Consider the following 26264-nt stretch of genomic DNA (forward strand, 5'->3'; position numbering starts at 1 on the left):
GAAACTAAAGAGCCTCTTGATGAAGGTGAAAGAAGAGAGTGAAAAAGCTGGCTTAAAACTCAACATTCATATTCAAATATCATATTCTAATGCATATATACAGAATGTAGAAAAATGGTACTGAAGAATCTATTTACAGGGCAGCAATGGAGAAGCAGACATAGAGAACAGACCTATGGATGTGGGGAGGGGGGAGGAGAGGGTGAGATGTATGGAAAGAGTAACACAGAAATTTGCATTACAGCCAACGAGAATTTGCTGTATGACTCAGGAAACTCGAAGAAGGGCTCTGTATCAACCTAGGGGGGTAGGATGGAGAGGGAGATGGGAGGGAAGTTCAAAAGGGAGGGGTATATATATATATATATATATACTTATGGCTGATTCATGTTGAGGTTTGACAGAAAACAACAAAATTCTGTAAGGCAATTATCCTTCAATTTAAAAATAAATTTTAAAAATATTCAATGAAAATAAAGCAATGTCAATAATAATAATAATAAAAAAACCCTCAACATTCAAAAAATGAAGATCATGGCATCGGGTCCCATCACTTCATGGCAAATAGATGGAGAAACAATAAAAACAGTGACAGACTTTATTTTCTTGGGCTCCAAAATCACTGCAGATGGTGACGACAGTCATGAAATTCAAAGATGCCTGCTCCTTGGAAGAAAAGCTATGACAAACCTAGACAGCATGTTAAAAAGCAGAGACATTACTTTGCAAACAAAGGTCTATATAGTCAAAGCTATGGCTTTTCTAGTAGTCATGTATGGATGTTTGAGTTGGACCATAAAGAAGGCTGAGCACTGAAGAATTGATGCTTTTGCACTGTGGTGTTGGAGAAGACTCTTGAGAGTCCCTTGGACAACAAGGAGATCAAACCAGTCAATCCTAAAGGAAATCAACCCTGAATATTCATTGGAAGGACTGATGCTGAAGCTGAAGCTCCAATAATCTGATGTGAAGAACTGACTCATTAGAAAAGACCCTGATGCTGGGAAAGATTGAAGGTGGGAGGAGAAGGGGGTGACAGAGAATGAGATGATTGGATGGCATCAACAATTCAATGAATATGAGTTAGAGCAAGCTCAGGGAGATGGTGAAGGACAGGGAAGCCTGGCATGCTGCAGTCCATGGGGTCACAAAGAGTCATACATTACTGAGCCACTGAACAACAAAAAATAAGGCACTAGTCCTCTCAACAGCTTCCTATAAGCTAAAAGCAGATGGCACCTCAAAATTCTAAGCATCAGTGTGTCAGTCTAGATTTTAATACCTACCAGTGTGTGAAGACTGTGTGGATCACAATAAACTGTGGAAAATTCTGAAAGAGATGGGAATACCAGACCACCTAACCTGCCTCTTGAGAAATCTGTATGCAGGTCAGGAAGCAACAGTTAGAGCTGGACATGGAACAACAGACTGGTTCCAAATAGGAAAAGGAGTACCTCAAGGCTGTATATTGTCACCCTGCTGATTTAACTTATATGCAGAGTACATCATGAGAAACACTGGACTGGAAGAAACACAAGCTTGAATCAAGATTGCCGGGAGAAATATCAATAACCTCAGATATGCAGATGACACCACCCTTATGGCAGAAAGTGAAGAGGAGCTAAAAAGCCTCTTGATGAAAGTGAAAGAGGAGAGTGAAAAAGTTGGCTTAAAGCTCAACATTCAGAAAACAAAGATCCTGGCATCTGGTCCCATCACTTCATGGGAAATAGATGGGGAAACAGTAGAAACAGTGTCAGACTTTATTTTTTTGGGCTCCAAAATCACTGCAGATGGTGACTGCAGCCATGAAATTAAAAGACACTTACTCCTTGGAAGAAAAGTTATGACCAACCTAAATAGTATATTCAAAAGCAGAGACATTACTTTGCAGACTAAGGTCCGTCTAGTCAAGGTATGGTTTTTCCTGTGGTCATGTATGGATGTGAGAGTTGGACTGTGAAGAAGGCTGAGTGCTGAAGAATTGATACTTTTGAACTGTGGTGTTGGAGAAGACTCTTGAGAGTCCCTTGGACTGCAAGGAGATCCAGTCCATTCTGAAGGAGATCAGCCCTGGGATTTCTTTGGAAGGAATGATGCTAAAGCTGAAACTCCAGTACTTTGGCCACCTCATGCGAAGAGTTGACTCATTGGAAAAGACTCTGATGCTGGGAGAGATTGGGGGCAGGAGGAGAAGGGGATGACAGAGGATGAGATGGCTGGATGGCATCATGGACTTGATGGACATGAGTCTGAGTGAACTCTGGGAGATGGTGATTGACAGAGAGGCCTGGGGTGCTGCGATTCATGGGGTCGCAAAGAGTTGGACACAACTGAGTGACTGAACTGAACTGAACTGAGTGTCTGAAGAAAAAATAAAACAGCCATTTTCAAACATTTCAAAACACAGACCTTCTATGTGCCCATTTTTTAGAGAAACTGAAAGTGAAAGTTGCTCAGCCATGTCCGACTCTCTGTGACCTCATGGACTATACAGTCCATGGAATTCTCCAGGTCAGAATACTGGAGTGGGTAGCCATTCCCTTCTCCAGGGGATCTTCCCAACCCAGGGATCCAGCCCAGGTCTCCTGCATTGTAGGCAGATTCTTTGCCAGCTGAGCCACCAGGGAAGCCCAAGAATACTGGAATGGGTAGCCAATCCCTTCTCCAGTGGATCTTCCTGACCCAGGAATTGAACTGGGGTCTCCTGCATTGCAGCTGGATTCTTTACCAGATGAGCTACCAGGCAACCCATTTTGGGGAAGCTACTATTAGGTTGGTGCAAAAGTAACTGAGGTTTCAGATCCTGAATTTTAAATTATTATAACTAGGCTTAAACACATGCTTATTAATCAAAATAGGAATCTTTACAATCAACACATTTTGCCAAAAGAAATAAGTTTGTTTATTCCTGTAGCCTAAGAGTCCATGCTTCAAGATTCAACAAACTCTTGGAAAGCATTTTCCAGTTCTACTGGTTTTAGAAGCATTTTCCCTGCAAAAATTGTTGAGACGCTTGAAGAAGTGGTACTCAGTTGATGAGAAGTTAGGTGAATATGGCAGATGAGACAAAACTTTGTAGCCCAATTTGTTCAACTTTTGAAGTGTTGGTTGTGTGCTGTGTGGGCAGGTGTTGTCGTGGAGAATTGGGCCCTTTCTGTTGACTAATGTTGTCTGCAGGCATTGCAGTTTTCAGTGCATCTCATTGATTTTCTGAGCTTTCTTCTCAGATGTAATGGTTTTGCCGGGATTCAGAATGCTGTAGTGGATCAGACTAGCAGCAGACCCTTTGACCATGTGACCAGAGCACCAGTGACCATGACCCTTTTTTGGTACAAATTTGACCATTGCTGGTTGTCGTATAAAATTCACTTCTGTCATATGTCACAATCCAGTCAAGAAATGGTTCGTTGTTGTGTAGAACAAGAGAAGACAACACTTCAAAACAACAATTTTTAAAAATTGCAGTCACCTCATGAGGCACCCACTTATCAAGCCTTTTCACCTTTCCTATTTGCTTCAAATGCCAAACGACTGTAGAATGGTCAACATTGAGTTTTGGGGAAACTTTTCATGTAGTTGCAAGAGGATCAGCTTCGATGATCCTCTAAGTTGGTCACTGTCAACTTCCAGTGGTCAGCCACTATACTCCCCAACTTCAAGGGTCTCATCTCCTTTGCAAAACTTCTTGAACCACCACTGCACTATATGTTTGTTAGCAGTTCCTGGGCCACATGTGTTGTTGATGTTGCGAGTTGTCTCTGCTGCTTTATGACCCATTTTGAACTCAAATAAGAAAACTGCTCAAATTTTCTTTTTATCTAACATCATTTCCATAGTCTAAAATAAACATAAATAGCAAGTAATAAGTCATTAGCAAAAAACATAAAGCAAAAAGTGAGCACTGAAGTGATGTATAACAATCACATTTATTTAAGAATGTATTCCAATATCAAAATGCAAAGTTCAACAATGCAAAACTGCAACTACTTTTGCACCAACCTAATAGAAGCTGTGAAGTGAAGAAGAAGCGCAAGAAGTGAGACAAAAAACAATAAAGCATTCAGGAACCAAGAAGACAGGAGAACAAGGAAGGGAGCCCCAGATGATGGCAATGGGAAGCCCCCTGTAATATTTTTACAGCAGACCCAAGGAGCACACCATCCGGCCACAGCAGGACCGAGGACTCAGGATTCAGCAAGCCAAGGAGAAGAGGTTATCTGATATGCTTCAGCAGTTGGGAAAAAACTAACAAAAGCCTAGACCACTCTGATGGGGAAACGCTATACATGTGAAGGGGGAAAGCATTTACAAATTCCCAAGAAAAGGCATAATCGTGGTATACAATCATGACAATAAAGGATAGAAATGTCAAAGGAGCATAAAAGAGTTAAATCCTCATCGATTTAAAATAGGTGAGTCAATTCCCTTCTACAGTAGAAACTCAATAGATTGTTCCCCAAATGGGCAGATCAAGGAAAGGAACAGGAGCAGATTAGAAGAAACATGGAGAAAAATAGCAGAAGGAACTTATCAAGAGTTTAAAGTACTTGCTTTGGGGACTTGAGATCAGAGAGAGGAGATGGAAGCCAGTATAAGGCATTAGTACTGTAGGACATTATTTTTTTTAACTTGGTAAGACTAAAGATATATTTTTTAATTCTTCCAAAAAAAAAAAAAAAGACAGGTGTTTCTTTTGAAAATTTGGCAGGAGGATTTAATTCTGTTCTCCATTTTTATTAAAGTATCATTTTGGTTGGTAACCAAGAGGTTACATTGCTCCTCCTTAAACATTAGATTATACAAAACTTGTATACTGTGTTCAGTTCAGTTCAGTTCAGTTCGGTCGCTGAGTTGTGTCCACTTCTTTGCAACCCCATGGACTGCAGCATGCCAGGACTTCTTTCCATCACCAACTCCCAGAGCATACTCAAACTCATGTCCATTGAGTCGGTGATGTCATCTAACCATCTCATCCTCTGTCATCCCCTTCTCCTCCTGCTTTCAATCTTTCCTAATATCAGAGTCTTTTCAAATGAGTCAGTTCTTCACATCACGTGGCCAAAGTATTGGAGCTTCAGCTTCAGCATTGGTCCTTCCAATAAATACTCAGGACTCATTTCCTTTAAGATGGACTGGTTGACTCTCCTTGCTGTCCAAGGGACTTGCATCAGTCTTTTCCAACACGACAGTGCAAAAGCATCAATTCTTCAGTGCTCAGCTTTCCTTATAGTCCAACTCTCACATCCATACATGACTACTGGAAAACCATAGCTTTGACTAGATGGACCTATGTTGGCAAAGTAATGTCTCTACTTTTTAATATGCTGTCAAGGTTGGTCATAACTTTTCTTCCAAGGAGCAAGCACCTTTTAATTTCATGACTGCAGTCACCATCTGCACTATTTTTGGAGCCCCCCAAAAAAGTCTGTCACTGTTTCCATTGTTTCCTCATCTATTTGCCATGAAATGATGGGACCAGATGCCATGATCTTTTAGTTTTCTGAATGTTGAGCTTTAAGCCAACTTTTTCACTCTCCTCTTTCACTTTCATCAAGAGGCTCTTTAGTTCTTCACTTTCTGACATAAGTGTGGTGTCATGTGCATATCTGAGGTTATTGATATTTCTCCTGGCAATCTTGATTCCAGCTTGTGCCTCATCCAGCCCAGCATTTCTCATGATGTACTCTGCATAGAAGTTAAATAAGCAGGGTGACAATATACAGTCTTGACGTACTCCTTTCCTGATTTGGAACCAGTCTGTTGTTCCATGTCCAGTTCTAACTGTTGCTTCTTGACCTGAATACAGATCTCTCAGGAGGCAGGTCAAGTGATCTGGTATTTACAACTCTTCAAGAATTTTCCACAGTTTGTTGTGATCCACACAATCAAGGCTTTGGCATAGTCAATAAAGCAGAAGGAGATGTTTTCCTGGAACTCTTTGCTTTACAAGGATCCAACGGATGTTGGCAATTTGATCTCTGCTTCCTCTGCCTTTTCTAAATCTAGCTTGAACATCTGGAAGTTCACGGTTCACATATTGTTGAAGCCTGGCATGGAGAATTTTGAGCATTACTTTGCCAGTGTGTGAAATGAGTGCAATTGTGTGGTATTCGGGGTGGTGAACAGGGGCTGCGTGGCACAGGGACAGCAAGGAGCATAGAGGAGATACCCCATGTCCAAGGTCAGGAGTGGCAGCTGTGAGGAGATACCCCATGTCCAAGGTAAGGGAAACCCAAGTAAGACGGTAGGTAGGCCCTGAGAGAGGGCATCAGAGGGCAGACAGACTGAAACCACGATCACAGAAAATTAGCCAATCTGATCACATGGACCACAGCCTTGTTTAACTCAATGAAACCAGGCCATGCCATGTGGGGCCACCCGAGATGGACGGGTCATGGTGGAGAGGTCTGACAGAATGTGGTCCACTGGAGAAGGGAATGGCAAACCACTTCAGTACTCTTGCCTTGAGAACCCCATGAACAGTATGAAAAGGCAAAAAGATACGACACTGAAAGATGAACTCCCCAAGTCGGTAGGTGCCCAACATGCTACTGGAGATTAGTGGAGAAATAACTTCAGAAAGAATGAAGGGATGGAGCCAAAGCAAAAAACAACACCCAGTTGTGGGTGTGACTGGTGATAGAAGCAAGGTCCAATGCTATAAAAAGCATTATTGCATAGGAACCCGGAATGTTAGGTCCATGAGTCAAGGCAAATTGGAAGTGGTAAAACAGGAGCTGGCAAGAGTGAACATCGACATTCTAGAAATCAGCGAACTAAAATGGACTGCAATGGGTGAATTTACCTCAGATGACCATTATATCTACTACTGTGGGCAGGAATCCCTTAGAAAAAAATGGAGTAGCCATCATAGTCAACGAAAGAGTCCAAAATGCAGTACTTGGATGCAATCTCAAAAATGACAAAATGATCTCTGTACACTTCCAAAGAAAACCACTCAATATCATGGTAATCCAATCTATGCCCTGCCCAGTAACGCTGAAGAAGCTGAAGTTGAATAGTTCTATAAACACCCACAATACCTTTTAGAACTAACATCCCCAAAAGATGTTCTTTTCATTATAGGGGACTGGAATGTAAAAGTAAGAAGTCAAGAAACATCTGGAGTAACAGGGAAATTTGGCCTTGGAGTACAGAATGAAGCAGGGCAAACGCTAATAGAGGTTTGTCAAGAGAACGCACTGGTCATAGCAAATACCCTCCTCCAACAGCATGAGAGAAGACTCTACACGTAGACATCACCAGATGGCCAACACCAAAATCAGACTGATTATATTCTTTGCAGCCAAAGATGGAGAAGCTCTATACAGTCAACAAAAACAAGACTGGGAGCAGACTGTGGCTCAGATCATGAATTCCTTATTACCAAATTCAGACTTAAATTGAAGAAAGTAGGGAAAACCACTAGACCATTCAGGTATGACCTAAATCAAATCCCTTATGATTATACAGTGAAAGTGAGAAATACATTTAAGGTTCAGTTCAGTTCAGTCACTCAGTCGTGTCCAACTCTTTGCGACCCCATGAATTGCAGCACGCCAGGCCTCCCTGTCCATCACCAACTCCTGGAGATCACTCAGACTCACGTCCATCGAGTCCATGATGCCATCCAGCCATCTCATCCTGGGTCATCCCCTTCTCCTCCTGCCCCCAATCCCTCCCAGCATCAGAGTCTTTTCCAATGAGTCAACTCTTCGCATGAGGTGTCCAAGGTACTGGAGCTTCAGCTTTAGCATCATTCCTTCCAAAGAAATCCCAGGGTTGATCTCCTTCAGAATGGACTGGTTGGATCTCCTTGCAGTCCAAGGGACCCTCAAGAGTCTTCTCCAACACCACAGTTCAAAAGCATCAATTCTTCGGCACTCAGATGCCATGATCTTCGTTTTCTGAATGTTGGACTTTAAGCCAACTTTTTCACTCTCCTCTTTCACTTTCATCAAGAGGCTTTTTAGCTCCTCTTCACTTTCTGCCATAAGGGTGGTGTTATCTGGATATCTGAGGTTATTGATATTTCTCCCGGCAATCTTGATTCAAGCTTGTGTTTCTTCCAGTCCAGCATTTCTCATGATGTACTCTGCATAGAAGTTAAATAAGCAGGGTGACAATATACAGCCTTGAGGTACTCCTTTTCCTATTTGGAACCAGTCTGTTGTTCCATGTCCAGTTCTAACTGTTGCTTCCTGACCTGCATACAGATTTCTCAAGAGGCAGGTTAGGTGGTCTGGTATTCCCATCTCTTTCAGAATTTTCCACAGTTTCTTGTGATCCACACAGTGAAAGGCTTTGGCATAGTCAATAAAGCAGAAATAGATGTTTTTCTGGAACTCACTTGCTTTCTCCATGATCCAGTGGATGTTGGCAAGGTACTAGATCTGATAGACAGAGTGCCTGATGAACCTGGACAGAGGTTCATGACATTGTACAGGAGACAGGGATCAAGACCATTCCCAAGGAAAAAAAATGCAAAAAAAGCAAAATGGCTGTCAGAGGAGGCCTTACAAATAGCTGTGAAAAGAAGAGAAGCAAAAAGCAAAGGAGAAAAGGAAAGATATACCCATTTGAATGCAGAGTTCCAAAGAATAGCAAGGAGATATAAGAAAGCCTTCCTCAGCAATCAATGCCAAGAAGCAGAGGAAAACAATAGGATGGGAAAGACTAGAGACTAGAGATCTCTTCATGAAAATTAGACATACGAAGTGTACATTTCATGCAAAGATGGGCTCAATAAAGGACAGAAATTGTATGGACCTAACAGAAGCAGAGATATTAAGAAGAGGTGGCAAGAATACACAGAAGAACTATACAAAAAAGATCTTTATGACCGAGATAATCACGATGGTGTGATCACTCACCTGGAGCCAGACATCCTGGAATGTGAAGTCAACTGGACCTTAGGAAGCATCACTACGAACAAAGCTAGTGGAGGTGATGGAATTCCAGTTGAACTGTTTCAAATCCTGAAAGATGATGCTGTGAAAGTGCTGCACTCAATATGCCAACAAATTTAGAAAACTCAGCAGTGGCCACAGGACTGGAAAATGTCAGTTTTCATTTCATTTCTTTCCAATCCCAAAGAAAGGAAATGCCAAAGAATGCTCAAACTATGCACAATTACACTCATCTCACACACTAGTAAAGTAATGCTCAAAATTCTCCAAGCCAGGCTTCAGCACTACGTGAACCATGAACTTCCAGATATTCAAGTTGGATTTAGAAAAGGCAGAGGAACCCAAGATCAAATTGCCAACATCTGCTGGATCATTGAAAAAGCAAGAGAGCTCCAGAAAAAACATCTATTTCTGCTTTATTGACTATGCCAAAGCCTTTGACTGTGTGGATCACAAGAAACTGTGGAAAATTCTGACAGAGATGGGAATACCAGACCACCTGACCCACCTCTTGAGAAACCTGTATGCAGGTCAGGAAGCAACAATTAGAACTGGACATGGAACAACAGACTGGTTCCAAATAGGAAAAGGAGTACGTCAAGACTGTATATTGTCACCCTGCTTATTTAACTTCTATGCAGAGTACATCATGAGAAATGCTGGACTGGATGAAGCACAAGCTGGAATCAAGATTGTCAGGAGAAATATCAATAACCTCAGATATGCAGATGATACCACCCTTATGGCAGAAAGTGAAGAACTAAAGAGCCTCTTGATGAAAGTGAAAGAGGAGAGTGAAAAAGTTCGCTTAACACTCAACATTCAGAAAACGAAGATCATGGCATCTGGTCCATCACTTCATGGGAAATAGATGGGGAAACAGTAGAACAGTGGCTGGCATTATTTTGGGGGGCTCCAAAATCACAGCAGATGGTGACTGCGGCCATGAAATTAAAAGATGCTTACTCCTTGGAAGGAAAGTTATGACCAACCTAGAGAGCAGAGACATTACTTTGCCAACAAACGTCCATCTAGTCAAGGCTATGGTTTTTCCAGTAGTCATGTATGGATGTGAGAGTTGGACTATAAGGAAAGCTGAGAACTGAAGAATTGATGCTTTTGGCACTGTGGTGTTGGAGAAGACTCTTGAGAGTCCCTTGGACTGCAAGGAGATCCAAACAGTCCATCCGAAGGGAGATCATTCCTGGGTGTTCATTGGAAGGACTGATGTTGAAGCTGAAACTCCATTACTTTGGCCACCTGATGCAAAGAGCTGACTCATTTGAAAAGACCCTGATGCTGGGAAAGATTGAAGGCAGGAGGAGAAGGGGACAATGGAGGATGAGATGGTTGGATGGCATCACCAACTAATGGACATTAGTTTGCGTAGGATCCAGGAGTTGGTGATGGACAGGGAGGCCTGGCATGCTGCATTTCATGGGGTCACAAGAGTTGGACATGACTGAGCGACTTAAGTGAACTGAACTGAACTTGAACATTCTTTGGCATTGCCTTTCTTAGGGATTGGAATGAAACTGACCTTTTCCCGTCCTTTGGCCACTGCTGAGTTTTCCAAATTTGCTTATATATTGAGTGCAGCACTTTCACTGCATCATCTTTTAGGATTTGAAGTAGCTCAAATGGAACTCCATCCACCTCCACTAGCTTTTTTTGCAGTGATACTTCCTAAGGGCCACTTTACTCCACATTCCAGATTGTCTGGCTCTAGGTGAGTGATCACTGAGAGTAATCACCATCATAGTCATCACTATTGTGATTATCTGAGTCATGAAGATCTTTTTTGTATAGTTCTTCTGTGTATTCTTGCCACCTCTTAATATCTTCTGCTTCTGTTCAGTTCAGTTCAATCGCTCAGTTGTGTCCAACTCTTTGCGACCCCATGAATCACATCACCCCAGGCCTCCCTGTCCATCACCATCTCCCAGCGTTCACTCAGACTCACATCCATCGAATCAGTGATGCCATCCAGCCATCTCATCCTCAGTCGTCCCCTTCTCCTCCTGCCCCCAATCCCTCCCAGCATCAGAGTCTTTTCCAATGAGTCAACTCTTCGCATGAGGTGGCCAAAGTACTGGAGTTTCAGCTTTAGCATCATTCCTTCCAAAGAAATCCCAGGGTTGATCTCCTTCAGAATGGACTGGTTGGATCTCCTTGCAGTCCAAAGGACTCTCAAGAGTCTTCTCCAACACCACAGTTCAAAAGCATCAGTTCCTCGGCACTCAGCCTTCTTCACAGTCCAACTCTCACATCCATACATGACCACAGGAAAAACCATAGCCTTGACTAGACGGACCTTAGTCGGCAAAGGAATGTCTCTGCTTTTGAATATACTATCTAGGTTGGTCATAACTTTCCTTCCAAGGAGTAAGCGTCTTTTAATTTCATGGCTCTAGTCAGTCACCATCTGCAGTGATTTTGGAGCCCAAAAAAATAAAGTCTGACACTGTTTCTACTGTTTCCCCATCTATTTCCCATGAAGTGATGGGACCGGATGCCATGATCTTTGTTTACTGAATGTTGAGCTTTAAGCCAACTTTTTCACTCTCCACTTTCACTTTCATCAAGAGGCTTTTTAGTTCCTCTTCACTTTCTGCCATAAGGGTGGTGTCATCTGCATACCTATTTCTCCTGGCAATCTTGATTCCAGCTTGTGCTTCTTCCAGTCCAGCGTTTCTCATGATGTACTCCGCATGTAAGTTAAATAATCAGGGTGACAATATACAGCCTTGAGGTACTCCTTTTCCTATTTGGAACCAGTCTGTTGTTCCATGTCCAGTTCTAATTGTTGCTTCCTTACCTGCATATAGGTTTCTCAAGAGGCAGGTTAGGTGGTCTGGTATTCCCATCTCTTTCAGAATTTTCCACAGTTTATTGTGATCCGCACAGTCAAAGGCTTTCTATCCTTTATCTTGCCCATGTTTTCATGAAATGTTCCCTTGATATCTGTAATTTTCTTGAAGAGATCTCTAGTCTTTCCCATTCTATTGTTTTCCTGTATTTCTTTGCATTGATCACTGAGGAAGGCTTTCTTATCTCTCCTTGCTGTTCTTTGGAACTCTGCATCAAATGTGTTTATCTTTCCTTTTCTCCTTTGCCTTTCACTTCTCTTCTTTCCACAGCTATTTGTAAGTCCTCCTCAGACAACCATTTTGCCTTTTTTCATTTCTTTTTCTTGAGGATGATCTTGATCATCACCTCCTGTATGATGTCACGAACCTCCGTCCATAGTTCTTCAGGCACTCTGTCTATCAGGATCTAATCCCTTGAATCTATTTGTCACTTCCACTGTATAATCCTAAGGGATTGGATTTAGGTCATACCTGAATGGTCTAGTGGTTTTCTCCACTTTCTTCAATTTAAGTCTGAATTTGGCAATAAGGAGTTCACGGTATAGTGTGTATGAATTTGCAATTATGAATGTATGTGTAAAAGAAATTTCATATTTTTTTATTTCCTGAAGTCTGATTTCAAGTCCCTATCTGGCTTGAAATTCAACCTCAGACATTACCGATCTTTCTTATACCCTACCTGAGGGTTACTCAAAGGTCCTGGGGCAAAATATTTCTGGGGCTCTTAGTCTTCAGTTCATACTTGGTTTCCCAGAGATGCCTGTTATCTCAATCCATGTGGTTCTGAGAGGCTAACAACCTGGCTGCTCTCATGAGGAATAGAGAAGCCTGGGGTCTTGGGTGGAGCTGGAGTGCTCCCCTGAGTAGAACTACCTCTTTGTCTCCAAGGTCAGACCCACCCGCCATGCCCCAAGAATGCAGATAGCTGCTTATGGTAGAACTCATAGGCCTCCATTTCCCTCCTGTCTTGGAGAATCACTCCAGCTTCCCAGTCTCCCCAACTCTGTCTTCCAAAATGTGCCTGACTAGCTAAGGCTTTCAAGAAAGACTTACAGAATTTATCTTCAAGTTGCTTCTGCTTTCAACCCTTCAAGCACCCCTGGGCTAGGACACCAAAGAGCCCAACTATCTTAGAATAAGAAGAGGGGAGAATACAGAGGACCACACACAAATTCCTATCTCTATACTACTCTGTCCCCTTGTGCTGGAGACCTTGAGGAAGGGCAGTCACCAGGCCTTTGCACAACAGGTAGGTCCCAGCACATTTCCATGAAATATAGGAGACCTAAGACCACAGAATGCTCACTACATCAAAGAAGCCCCTTTCATCCCAGGGCTGTAAGAATTTGGAAAATGGAGAGGTAGGGGAGAATTGGACTCATTCCTACATCAAATAGGCTTCTTAGAATTCTCCTCCTCCTTTTCAGTCACTGTGTTTCATCTCACACTTTGCCAAGCCTCTCATCAATGTCTTAGTCTGGAAGCATCTACCAGCTGTGGTACATGCATTAAAGAGCTGAGTGACATAGACAGCACAGGGAGCTGAAATTAGACACCAACAGAGTCCCCAAAGCTATAAAAAGACACTGCTACTTCAGTGTACTGTCAGGGGTTTCCCTGGTGGTCCAGTGGTTAAGAATCCACCATGCAAAGCGGGGGACACCAGTTCAATCCCTGGTCTGGGAAGATTCAAATGCCATGCAACTACTGAGCCCTCGTGCTATGCTGCAGCTACTGAAGCTGTGCGCCTTGAGCCTGTGCCCTGCAACGAGAGAAGACACCACAAGAAGAACCCCAGACACAGCAATGAAGAGAAGCCCCCTCTCTGCAACGAGAAAAAGCCCCCATGCAGCAACAAATATCCAGCACAGCCAAAAATAAAAAATAAAGAATTTTTAAAGAAAGTTTTAAAATCTACTCTAGGCCCCACTCCCAGCACCAGCTCAGCCCTCTGTCTACACAAAAAGTTTTCTTCTAATGGCCAGACTGAAGCCGAACCATGAAGAGAACCCACAGAGGCAATTCTGTACCATGCCAGATTGGTTTTTAATTCTGTTCACTAACTCAAAACGATGTTCAAAAAAAATTTTTTTTAATAATTCAGAAACAAACACAGGGGTTTTTATAAACTGTTAGGGGTTAAAGGCATTGCCTAATCATGTGTGAGTACATTCAGCCTTTAAAACGGAAGAGAGACATCACCTTGTGTAAAGTAATTTTTATGTCCTTGAGGTGCGAGTCACTCTTTGCTCCTGGAGCTGTGGGCACTGCTTTAAAGCTCAAAAAAAGAGAGCTCCCAAGGTCTTCCACCAAGTAGAATGTTTTCACAAACATCACTGGTTTGGAAGGAACTGGCTTAAGCATCTAATCTCAGCCAAAGGAAGTTGCACATAAGGCAGTATACTCGGAAGCTTTTGGAAAAGGATCTATTAAAACTTCCTTGCCACCTTCAATCCTTACCTTCAAAACATAATCCTCAACAAATAAGTAGAAGCATTTTCTGAAGCATGAACACCTTACTGGTATACATTGTAGAAATAAGGAAGATTACAGAGGTGCAACTGATTAAAAGTAGCCGTTGGTTTTGTAATCATTAGGTGCAGATTTCTGAAACAAATTAAAATTTTAGGCAGTAGAAATCACATGATCATTTTGAACAGGAGTACAACAAATCATTTACTGGTTGAAGGCTTTGACTTTCTGCTGAAGTACTGCAAGGCCGACTTGACAGGTATATAAACCTACCTTCTGCTGCTGCTGCTAAGCCACTTCAGTCATATCCGATTCTTTGTGACTCTATGGACTGTAGCGTGCCAGGCTCCTCTGTCCATGGGATTCTCCAGGCAAGAATACAGGAGTGAGTTGTTATGCCCTCCTCCAGGGGATCTTTCCAATCCAGGGATCGAACCCACGCCTTTTCCACCTCCTGCACTGGCAGGTGGGTTCTTTACCTCTAGCACCTCCTGGGAAGCCCATCCATTAAGCGCAGTCTTTGACAAAGGGCTCAGCCCTCTCTGCTCTGGCAACTCTGAGGCCCAGTGGCCTCTGCTGACACCTGGTGGCAGACAGCAGGCAGACTGAGCTGAGTCCACAGATTTCCTTTCACCTGACCTGCTGCCTGGACTTCTGGTCTGCAGTGGATATCGGCTAAAACGGCAAGAATGATGTTACATTAGAGGAAGAGCTGCTCTGTAAGATCATCACATTAATGGCCAGAAATTAATCAGCACCAATAAAGAATCCCACGCAGCTATCTAGAAAATTCAAATGGCAAAACCTACTTTTCAAAATTGTTCTTCCCATAAATGAAATTTGTTTGAACAATCTCTGTATCCACCTCTCTGGAATCCATTCATTCTACCAACTCCTGCCCTTATCCACATTTTAAGCAAGTTATATCCAGAATATAGAAAAAGAATATTCCTTATTCTTTTAAAGGGGGCATTTAAATTGTTCTGCTGTTGTCAATTAACTCAATCCTAACTGGGAATAACACCAACCAGAAGAAAAGGGACAGGTACAAGAAACATTTAACACTGTTAATGGTTAGCTGCATTCAATGACAAGGCTCTGCAGGAAAGGGAATAAGATGGGAAGATTTCTTGGAAAAAGAAAAATGAATTCTTCACCAGGTCCCAAGAACATTACTGGGCTGTGTCATTGGAGCCAACAGGTCAAGAGAAAATTGGCAAGCAGCAGGATATACTTGTAAAGGCTTGGCTCTACTGCCCAGTGTTTGATGTGGGACAATCCCATTCTCTGTTTAGATTGTCCCTAAATAGGATGAATGGTCTTCTTTGTGGAAACAGCCAACACGATAGTTCCTCCCAAAATAGAGTATCTGTATGCCAGGCACTGAGTAGGCCATTTTGCTAAAGCTCAGAGCAATCCTGTGCAGTCAGAGTTATTATCCCCCCATGTAATGGGATGCCGGGGTCCAGCCCCGGTGGATCCAGGGTGATTCGAAGGTGGGGACAGAGTCGGTGTCCTTGGAAATAACTTATTTAATTACAGAGAGAGAGGGATTAGAAAGTTAGCAGAGAAAAAGAGGCTGAATAACTTGGTTTACATGGAATACCAATCACTACCTACGTAGGCCACAGGCATCTTCCCGTTCTCCAGAAGGAGAGGAGGCACTGAGCACCCCCCCCACCCCCGACACCCCAGTCCGATCTTAGAAGCCCAGGCAAAATTAGCAGGCTTGGTGAATACCCATGCACCAGATGGGAATTCGGCCAGAAAACAGCAGGGGAGAAAAAGAGGCTTGGTTTACGTGGGATACCAATAAAATTCCAAGACAAGGATTTTGCACCATCTACGTTGGGCCACGGGTGCCACTTGAATATCGGAAGGTGCCACTCCTTGGGCTCCTTCTCGTGTGGGCTTGAAAGCCGGGGCAAGTAAGTAGACATGGTGAGCACCCACGCTCCAGATGGGAATTCAGCCAGAAAAATGGGGAGCAAGAAAGAAGCGACATGGGGGAATCAGTCTTTCTGGAAACTGATCCCGATTTCTTTATTTTTAAGTTTGCTTATATACCTTTTGTTACACATAGGGATGAATACAGAGTCACATGGGGGTCAGCAGTCCTGACCTTTATCAAAATCAGGGGCTTTACATAAAAAAACATCTTAGGGGTTTTACATCATCTTCTGGCCATGAGGCCTGCTGACATTTTACGACCCTTTCTTTCTGATAACCAAAAAACTTATTTTTTCCAAGGGTGTTTTTCTTAAACCAGGCACCACCCTCCAAATAAGGGTTGCATTCCTATAGGGTGAGGGTGTAGTGAGTTACAATCAAGAAAGGAATATATTTAACCCAAGGTTAACGTGATTAATCTTAAAGGTTAATACTTATTTCTCCTATATGTTAGTTATGTTCATTATACGGGCAGGGAATGTGGAGATTTAGCAGTAAACATCAGTCCAACAAATGAAAATCCTTTTACCAATGTTCCCCTTAAGATCTGTTAAGTCTTAAGATAGTGATAAAGTTACATTTTTACATAGCAAGGACACAGTGATTTATAACAAAATACAGTGATCTATTACAAAAGAGAAAATTCATTAACTCAAAAAGTCTAGTATTGCTAACCTTAAAAACTACTATATTTCCTTTTCTATATTCCAAATACATTGATTAATATAGTCCCAGGTGCCTAAGGATATGGAGGCCTGGCAGCAATCATTGACTCAACAATGAGAAAAGCCCTATGCTAATTAAGACTTTCAAAATACTCCAGAACTCTCTGTGCTGTTTATGGTTGAGAGGTAGTAAACAGTCATGTGCTAGTGGCAGGAGTATGGATAATCCTGTCACACAAGCTAGTTTGCCAGCAGAGAGGTTTGACCTGAGACACCCTTGTCACACCCAGGGCAGGGAATTAGCAGCAGTTATTGGCACAACAAATGAAAAACCCTTCACCAATATAATTCCTAACCAACCCACTATACTAATAATTTCTAACTTCCCAAAAGAATTTGCCTTTAGTAAGTCTAAAACATCTCGTGCCTCTCAGGGTTGGGAGGCTGTAAACAATCGCATGTGGCCGGATGAACCTATACAGGTGGGCTAGATAACCTTCAGAGGAGTTCATAAGTTGAAACACTCTTGTCACGCCCAGGAATTTTTACTGACTTGGAGCTGCACGTTTACTCCTTCTCCAAGAAAACTGGTAGGGAACAGTCCCCCATAAAGTCAGAGGTGTAGGCTAGAGCATGAAACAGTAAAGTAGATAGACTCTGGTTTGGGGGGTAGATGCTCAGGAACAGGGGGTTTCCTGAGGCTTGATCACGCCTTTGCGTATGCCAAGCCTCCTTCCTCATGACCTTTACCATGGGTGGAGTTTCTCATGCGGGCAATGGGAGAAAAGGGACTTCCCAGGTGGCTAAGTGGGAAAGAATCTGCCTGCCAATGCAGGAGACACAGGTTCGATCCCTGGGTTGGGAAGATCCCCTGGAGAATGAAATGGCAGCCCACTTCAGTACTCTTGCCTGGGAAATCCCATGGACAGAGACCGGAGGGCTACAATCCATGGGGCCACAAGAGTTGGATACAACTTAGCGAGTAAACACCAACAGTAGAAGAGACTGCGGCCCAGAGAGGCCAAGTGGCTTGCCCAAGGTCACACCTCCATACTAGCAACAGTGTGTCTGTCCTTCAACCCAGGGCTGACTTCAGAGCCAATGCTCTTTCCTCCTGCTCACACTTGCTTAAAGCAAACACTGAAAGATAAATAATTCCAATACAGGCAAAGTGTACCCTTTGCCTTTTTCAATCTGTATAATTTTGAATGTCACCACAAGTTCACTTCTAGGTCACTTTTAAAACAAGAAACTTTGCTTTAAGGCAAGAAGGGGAGAAAATACTGCTGTAATTTGTACAGCTGTAGGATCCACTGTGCAGTTTTCTACTCAGCTTTCCAGGGACGGTTCAAACAGAAAGAGATGACAATCTAGGACACCTGTCTTGTCTGTTGTGAGTACTCAACACTGTGTTTTTTTCCAGCTGGTAAAAAACCCTCACACGAGGTACATGATGGCCTCCAGGCACACACCGGGACTGCACAGTGAAGAGAGCTGTCAGCTGCACGCATAGGCAGGTGTGACAGCCACCAGGTTCAGACAAATAAACGCCAACTGTAACAAGATTTTTAATCTCATTTCCTCAATACCATTTGAAACACATATGCACTAAGGACTGCTGGCCAATTACTACAGGGCCCAGTCTATTAGTATACAAATCTAGATGACTGTCTTCAAGTAAAAAAGTGTCTAGAACTTATCCAATCTACTTCGGGTCTACTTTGCTAAGAGATGAGCTTCAAGAGTCTGTAAAGTTTTAAGATTCAGATATAGTCCCAAAGGCATTCATTCATTCAAGAAATATTTATGTGGCCTATTAAGTGCCAGCACAGTTCTATATAGTGGGGACAGCCTGATAGCAGACTGACCAGAAAAAGATTTTTTAAGAGTAGAGTTAGAAGGGACTTCTAACTTATCCATTGGTGGCACAGTGGATAAGAATCTGCCTGCCAATGTAAGGGACACAGGATCAATCCCTGATCTGGGAGGATTCCACATGCCTTGGAGCAGCAAGCCCACGTGCTGCAATTACTGAAGCCCTCACAGCTAGAGCCTGTGCTCCATAACTAGAAAAGCCACCACAATGAGAAGTCCATCACTGCAACTAGAGAAAGCCCGCACCAAGCAACAAAGACCCAGTGCAGCCAAAAATGAATGAATGAATAAAAGTATTAAAAAATCAGGAGTCCACAGCATCTAGCTGTCAATTAAAACTGTGAGATGCACGAGGTCATCAAGGGAGTAGAAAGGGAAAGAAGATGAGGAAGGACCAGTAAAGGAAATCGGGATGAGTGGCCAGGGGAGCACCAGAAAGCCGAATGAAGACAGTGTTCACAAGCAGGAGGGTGCCAGGTGAATCTGTGTCAAACACTTCTGATAGGCCCAGTAATTTGAAGCCGAAGCATCATCCTCCTTTGGCAAGAGGGAATCCACTGGTGATCCTGACCAGACCCAAGTCAGTACAGAGGTGGGGGTGAAAGCCCAACTAGAGCATGTTTATATGTTTATACACTGGTGGAAATGATCGGGGGGGCAGGGCAGATGTGACAACACAAGAGAGGGAGAGAGGGCAAGTGCTGTGGTGATGCTTGAAAGGCAGGGATGGATACACAAGTAGAGGGCAGACTCGAAAGGAGTCTTCTCATTCATCAGTAACTGGCAGGACAGAAGCAAGCTATCTTCTGATGACTTCTATTTTCTCAAGTGAAATAGGAAGCAGGGATAGCAGCTCAAAGTTGGAAAGGAGGTGTTAAAATTGAGGGCCAAGGAGAGTGATGGAACTACGGAAGTGTAAGAACTGCAGGGCAGCATTAGGAACTCACCTGAGTTTAGCAGTCACAAACCAAACAAAATGGTTTGTCAGCCCACATGTTTTTATCCAGCCAGGCAAACGTGGAGAAGGCAGAGGGTAGAATTAAGCCTGGGGACTTGGGAGTGGTAAGGGAACTGAAGATCCATACAAAGGACCAGTTGTGGTTGTTCAGTTGCTAAGCTGTGTCCAACTCTCCACAACCCCATGGACTGCAGCACACCAGGCTTTCCTGTCCTTCACCATCTCCCAGGGCTTGCTCAAACTCATGTCCATGGAATCAGTGATGCCATCCAACTATCTCATCCTCTGTCACCCTCTTCTCTTCCTGCCTTCAATCTTTCCCATCAGGGTCTTTTCCAATGAGTCAGCTCTTCGCATTAGGTGGCCAAAGTATTGGAGCTTCAGCTTCAGCATCAGTCCTTCCAATGAATATTCAGGGTTGATTTCCTTTAAGGTTGACTGGCTTGATTTCCTTGCTGTCCAAGGGACTCGCAAGAGTCTTCTCCAAAGGACAGAGAATCTCAGTGGGGTTAGGAGGGACAGTAAAAAGATAGTAGAGTAAATGCTGGTGGCATCTCGCGAGTCTGAAGAACTGCAGGAGGGGGCACCAGAGGGAAAGAACAGGAAAGACAGTACACAGTGGTTGATGAATGAGAGGCATGATATTGAGAAGTTATGGACTAGGATGTGATTAGTGATGATAACTATGGCTAAAGTGTGAACATGAGGGTAAGCAGTTGGCTGAGACAGTCGAGCTGCAAGGCTCCATGGTACTAGAAGGCTTGACTATACCAAATCATGACAGTAGTAGTACTGGCATGAGCCAAAAGCTGACCTGAGTTTGCAAGGAATAAGGGGGGACTGGTGTTGGGTCCTGCAACAAAGGGTTGGGCAGGCAGGTGATATAGTCTGATGGCAGAAAGCACAAAACTGGGGATTATGTGAGGGAGGAAGAGGCAAAGATGCAATAATGATGAGGAAATTAAATGAGATTCTTGTTTTTCACTAAGTAGGACTGAACAAAGAAAGGAATGCAGATAATAGTCCTTGATCTTTCTCGCTTTCATTTCCCACCAAGTGAGAAATGGGGGGAAGAAGCCCCCACAATCTTGTCTTTATCACTTGCCTTAGTCCTGTTAAAGAATCAGAGCCTCTGCTCACTCATGAATGACAAAAATTTTATTGTTGGGGGTGGCATTTTTCCTGTGTATTGGACTTATGAATGAAGCTAAAACCAAAGGCCTGATCTCTAAGGCATTCCCAGAATTCCCCAAACCATTTGCCTTCACATATTTCAGGAGTCGTATGACATCACCTGGAACCTGAAGTGGATTTTCTCCATCCTAAATCTTGCTCCCTATGAATGACATTGACTGAATACTTGTGTGAAGAGCCAGAAGCACAGAAGAGTTGAGTCACTGCTCTCTAGGAAACCCACGTCATAAAGCAGCATGACACATATCCTGTATGTTTCTCTTAAGTCATTGCACATTATATAATCCTCTCACTGACTAACAATCAAAAAAAAAAAAAGAGTCTCCAAGGGCCATTATCCAAGGTCCAAAATGCACACCTGGGGATGGGAGAACTGGTCTCCGGTCTGATTCATTGAAAGAAATACATCTCCCTTGATGGAGAGAAATGACAAAAGCCATGCTCTTCTCCATCATGCTGGAAGTGCTAAGTGAAAGCTCGACAGTGGCCATGAGCTTCACGCAGGAGGCTCAAAGTCAAAGACAGGTATCTTCCAGGCCCTCAGACACCCAAGCCCATCATGATGGTGGGGTTCAAAATGGCCACCTCAAACCAAGGAATTAACTAGAGCACTTGCTTCAGTTACCCTTGCTAACCTACCTGATTAACTATGAGAGTGTTTTAAGAGTAAAATGAAAGGAAACTGTCTATAACCAATAATCAGAGCCCCCTCCCCCCACCCCCTGGCTCAACACACATGCATGCCCACACAGTGAAGAAAAAATGAACAAGTCCAGATCCTTGGACTGACTTACTTGTCTTACTTGGACTTTTCTGTGTTCTTGAGATGTGGTTCAGCAGCCTGACTCCTCTGGCCCCTGCCCCTGCATGCCCAAAGTAAGAAAGCCTCATTTTTCCCTCCCCTCCCCTCCTTAGCAATGAGCAGCAGTTTCCCAAGAGGCCCAGGCCAGGCGAGCTCTCTGGGTGTCCCACATAGGCAAGAGCATCACCACCTCTTCTTCATGTATCTAAAACAGGCAGAAAGAGAAGGGAAATAAAACACCTTTGCTGTGTTAAAAAGCCTCAGACACATAAAACTAGGTGTGGTTATTAAGTGGGGCTACAGCCTGTACGGAGAAGGCAATGGCACCCCACTCCAGTACTCTTGCCTGGAAAATCCCACGGACGGAGGAGCCTGGAAGGCTGCAGTCCATGGGGTCGCTGAGGGTCGGACACGACTGAGCGACTTCACTTTCATGCGTTGGAGAAGGAAATGATAACCCACTCCAGTATTTTTGCCTGGAGAATCCCAGGGATGGGGGACCCTGGTGGGCTGCCATCTATGGGGTCGCACAGAGTCGGACACAACTGAAGCGACTTAGCAGCAGCAGCAGAACCTGTATGTTCGTTTGGCACAAGAGGAAGAAAGCTCTCTTCAACTGAGAATGGCAAAAATGCTTGGAGAAGGGGTGACAATCGACAAAACTGGGACCCCACCTCTCAGCCCATGGTTGACAATCTTCATATCATGTTTCTTCAAGTGCCCAACACACCTTGTTTTTCAAGAGTGGCAGAACATGGTATCTGAAGCCAGAAGAAACCTGCTGTTTGACCTTCCAGATTTTAGGCCTTGGGCAAGTGGCTTAATACCTGAGGGCATCAGGGTCTGGGGCTTCAAACTGAAGCTGATGCTGCTTCACAACTCATGAGTATCATAAGACATTCGATGAGCACTTACCCCACACCAGGCCCTGCCTACTAAGTGCCCTGTGGACAGTGTCTCACTTGACACTAAGATCCTGTAAGGTGGGTATCATCACCTCCACTTCACAGATGGAGCTACTCATAGCTCTATCCAACTCGAGGACTTAATATATAAAACGCAAGCAGTGTCTGTACACAGTGATTTTTCAAAAAGAAAATGAGACTTCCAGGACTTCCCTGGTGGTCCAGTGGTTAAGAATCCACCTGCCAGTGCAAGGGACACCAGTGTGATCCCTGGTCTGGGAAGATTCCAGGTACCTCAAGGCAAGTAGACTCATGTGCCAGAACTACTGAGCCCCTGAGCCACAATTACTGAGCCCAAGTACTGCAGATACTGAAGCCTGCTCACCCTAGAGTCTGTGCTTCACAACAAGAGAAGCCACCGCAATGAGAAGCCTGAGCACAACTAGAGAGCAGTCCACGCTCGCTGCAACTGGAGAAAGCCCACACACGGCACGAAGACCCAGCACCGCCAAAAACAAATAGAGTTTGTAAAAAGAAAGAAAATGAGACATCTATATATATGAGAATAGTTTAAAATATTTAAATGATAATGCTTTAAAATGCACTCTTAAAAACTGATATATGTGCAGAAAAAAAAAAACAACTAAAGTATGAACACCAAGTCGTGCAAAAAAGAGGCTGCTGAAGGGCATTTTATTTCACCTTAGAGCTGTTTTTAGTTATTTACTTAGGCTGCACGGAGTCTTCGTTGCATCTTTGGGGATCTTTCATTGCTGTTCACAGACTCCCTAGTTGTGGCGCTTGAACGTCATAGTGCACGGGCTCAGTATCTGCAACTCACAGGCTTGGTTGTTCCATGGCATGTGAAATTTAAGTTCCTTCACCAGGGATTGAACCCATGTTCCCTGCATTGCAAGGTGGATTCATAACCCCTGGACCACCAGGAAAGTCCTCTAGAGTTGTTTTTAACAAGCACATATTACTTGTATAACTCAAAACACAACAAAAAGATCAGAAACATAAAAAAAAAATACATAGAAAAAATAACCTAGGGGGAATATGCCAAAATATTAACAGCAATTGTCTGATGGGTTCTTTTCCTGCCTCTTTTAATCTCTATAGTGTACTAGTTTTTACTAATTCTTAACACAGATACAGTCTCCTTAAATATTATAGATAAAGCCTTTTACCACTTTCACCTCCCAATCCTAGGCCCCTACCAAGGGGTAATCAATGTTATCAGTTTGGTGTATAGTCTTTCGTGTATATGTACATAAGTGTCTACAATGTGTGTATTCACACATACACACGTATATATAACATTATATATATTATCATTTTGTGCCTTTTTAAAACAAATGACATCAGTTTGAGACCCTTTGCAATTTCACCTATCAAGATGTCTCAAAGATTATCCCATGTCACTAAGTAATATGAATGGCTCTCATTGTTTCAGATTAAGTAGCAACACAAAATATAGATACACCAAATGTCACTTAGTTACCCTCTACTAACAGCATTTAGTGTTTTTCTACTAATAATAATTCTGCAGTCAATTCTCTTATAAATACCTTCTTCTGCAGGCATTACAGGGTTTCCTTGAGATTCATTTTAAGAAGTGAACTGCTAGGTCAAGAGAAGACACACATTTGTTATTTTAACAGACAGTACATCAAATTGCTTGACTAAGTGACTGCACACGAATTTATACTCCCAGTGTAGGCACACATCACTGTCAATACTTGCTAACAAAACCTTTAACTTTTTGCCAACTTGATGAATAAAAATGACTCTCCACTGTTTTAATTTCCTTGAATCACAGGATGTGTGTCTTTTCAAATTTTTATAAGCCATATGTTTCCTTTTTTACAAATTTCTTCTTTACAAAATGTGTCCATTTTTCTGTTGCAGGTTTGTCCTTTTCTCATTGATTTTTTTTTAAATTTTATTTATTTATTTGGCTCTTCCAGGTCTTAGTTACAGCATGCGGGATCCAATTCCCTGACCAGGGATTGAACCCAGGCTCCCTGCATTGGGAGTGCAGAGTCTTAGCCACTGGACCACCAGGGAAGGCCCCCTCATTGATTTTTATAAGAGTTCTTCATATATTCTGGAAACTAACCCTCTGTCCACCTTATATGTGCAAGTAGCTTTTCCCAGTCTTTGTCTTTCAATCTGTTTATATTGGCGGGGGCGTGGGAGGAGAATCTAGTTTTTCATACCAATACATCAAATTCAGCAAATAATGGCATTTGCACATTTTGTGTTTTAAAGCCAGCCTTACCCTGAGGTCATAAAAATAATCATTTTTTTTCTAATAAATTCATTTATTTTTTGATGTTTATTTAGTCCATCTGAAATTTCAGTGAATGGTAGGAAGTAAGGTCCTTAATCATTTTTTTAAGACCTAGGCAGGTGCTAAATATCCATCTTTTTTCCACTGATTGTAAACACTTTTATTATATACTAAGTTTCCATAGACATTGGTCAGTTTCTATTCACTGATGTTTTGGTTTGCTGTATCACAACCAAGCTGTTTTAATTACTTCAGTTTTACAATGTATTTTGACACGGAGTAGGCAATCCTCCCTACTCCTTGTTTTTCCAAATTGATCTTGGCTCTTTCTATACGTTTGCTTTTCCAAATGAACCTTAAAATCAATTTGTCAAATCCGAATATAAATACTGAGGTTGCACTAAATTACAGATTAGGTATAAATCAACATCTTTACTACACACCAAAGTTTCCATCTATGAACGTGTAGTATCTCTCTACTTAGGTCTCTCATATCTTCTAGTTAACAGTTTTATAGCTTTTGTGCACATTTTAAGTTCATTATTAAGCACTCAAAGTCTCCTGTTAGTTCTCATAACTTGTCAGTTGATTCCCCTGCAATCATATTCCTGCAAATAAATGTTCTGTCTCCTCCTTTCCAACGCCTGTGGTTCTCACTACTTTTTCTTATTGCACTGGCTGCAATATGAGGCAGAACCATTCTGAATCGTACTGGTAATACTGGTCCTCCCCGTCCCATTCATCTCATAGGTTTGCTTAAGCACTTCTCCGTTAGTATGTTTCCTGTGGGTAACCTTCATCAGGTTAGGGAGATTCTGTTCTATTATTCACACATGGGGTTGTACATCATCATATGCTTCTTTCTGACATCTCTTGAGATAGCACAATTTCCTTCTTTATAGATTTTGCAAATTATGTACAGTGATAAATTTTCTATGTCTTCAACCAATCTTTCACTCCCAGTAAAAATCCTTCTTAGTCATAATATATTTTAATTTCTGACTTTTACATCTGTGTTTACAAGTGAGAAAAGGCTATATGTAACTTTCTAATAAGGAAAATAAATACAGGCCAAAACAAAGGATTAGACATACATGCATATTTTTGCATTATTTGTTAAAAAGAAAACATAAAGGTAAAGAATGCTTAATTTTTCTTAAAAAAGAAAAAAGTGTGGGTAAACTGAATGTTTGAAAAATAATCAAACTGAATATGCTTTAACTTAATCTTCTACTTACTTAACTTTCTGTTTGGGTTCAGGCTGTCACCATCAATCCAGTCACTCGCTCCAGCAAGAATCTGGAAGAATGAAAGTCTCCTTTCCTCCTTCTTCTACAGCTTCCACAACAGCCATTCAGCAAGTCC

General features: G+C 42.6%; 1 protein-coding gene and 1 non-coding gene across 2 annotated transcripts in view; both read right to left on the minus strand.

Moving 5' to 3' along the window:
* The window catches only part of C3H2orf76 (chromosome 3 C2orf76 homolog), a 132167-nt gene that overhangs the window by 18274 nt on the left and 87629 nt on the right, over positions 1–26264 (minus strand). The window lies entirely within an intron of this gene.
* Positions 24601–24673, minus strand: TRNAG-CCC (transfer RNA glycine (anticodon CCC)). Its single transcript has one exon. It is a non-coding gene; the product is annotated as a tRNA-Gly (tRNA).

Source organism: Capricornis sumatraensis, chromosome 3, assembly GCF_032405125.1.
Source record: "Capricornis sumatraensis isolate serow.1 chromosome 3, serow.2, whole genome shotgun sequence".
In the NCBI taxonomy this organism is placed as follows: domain Eukaryota; kingdom Metazoa; phylum Chordata; class Mammalia; order Artiodactyla; family Bovidae; genus Capricornis; species Capricornis sumatraensis.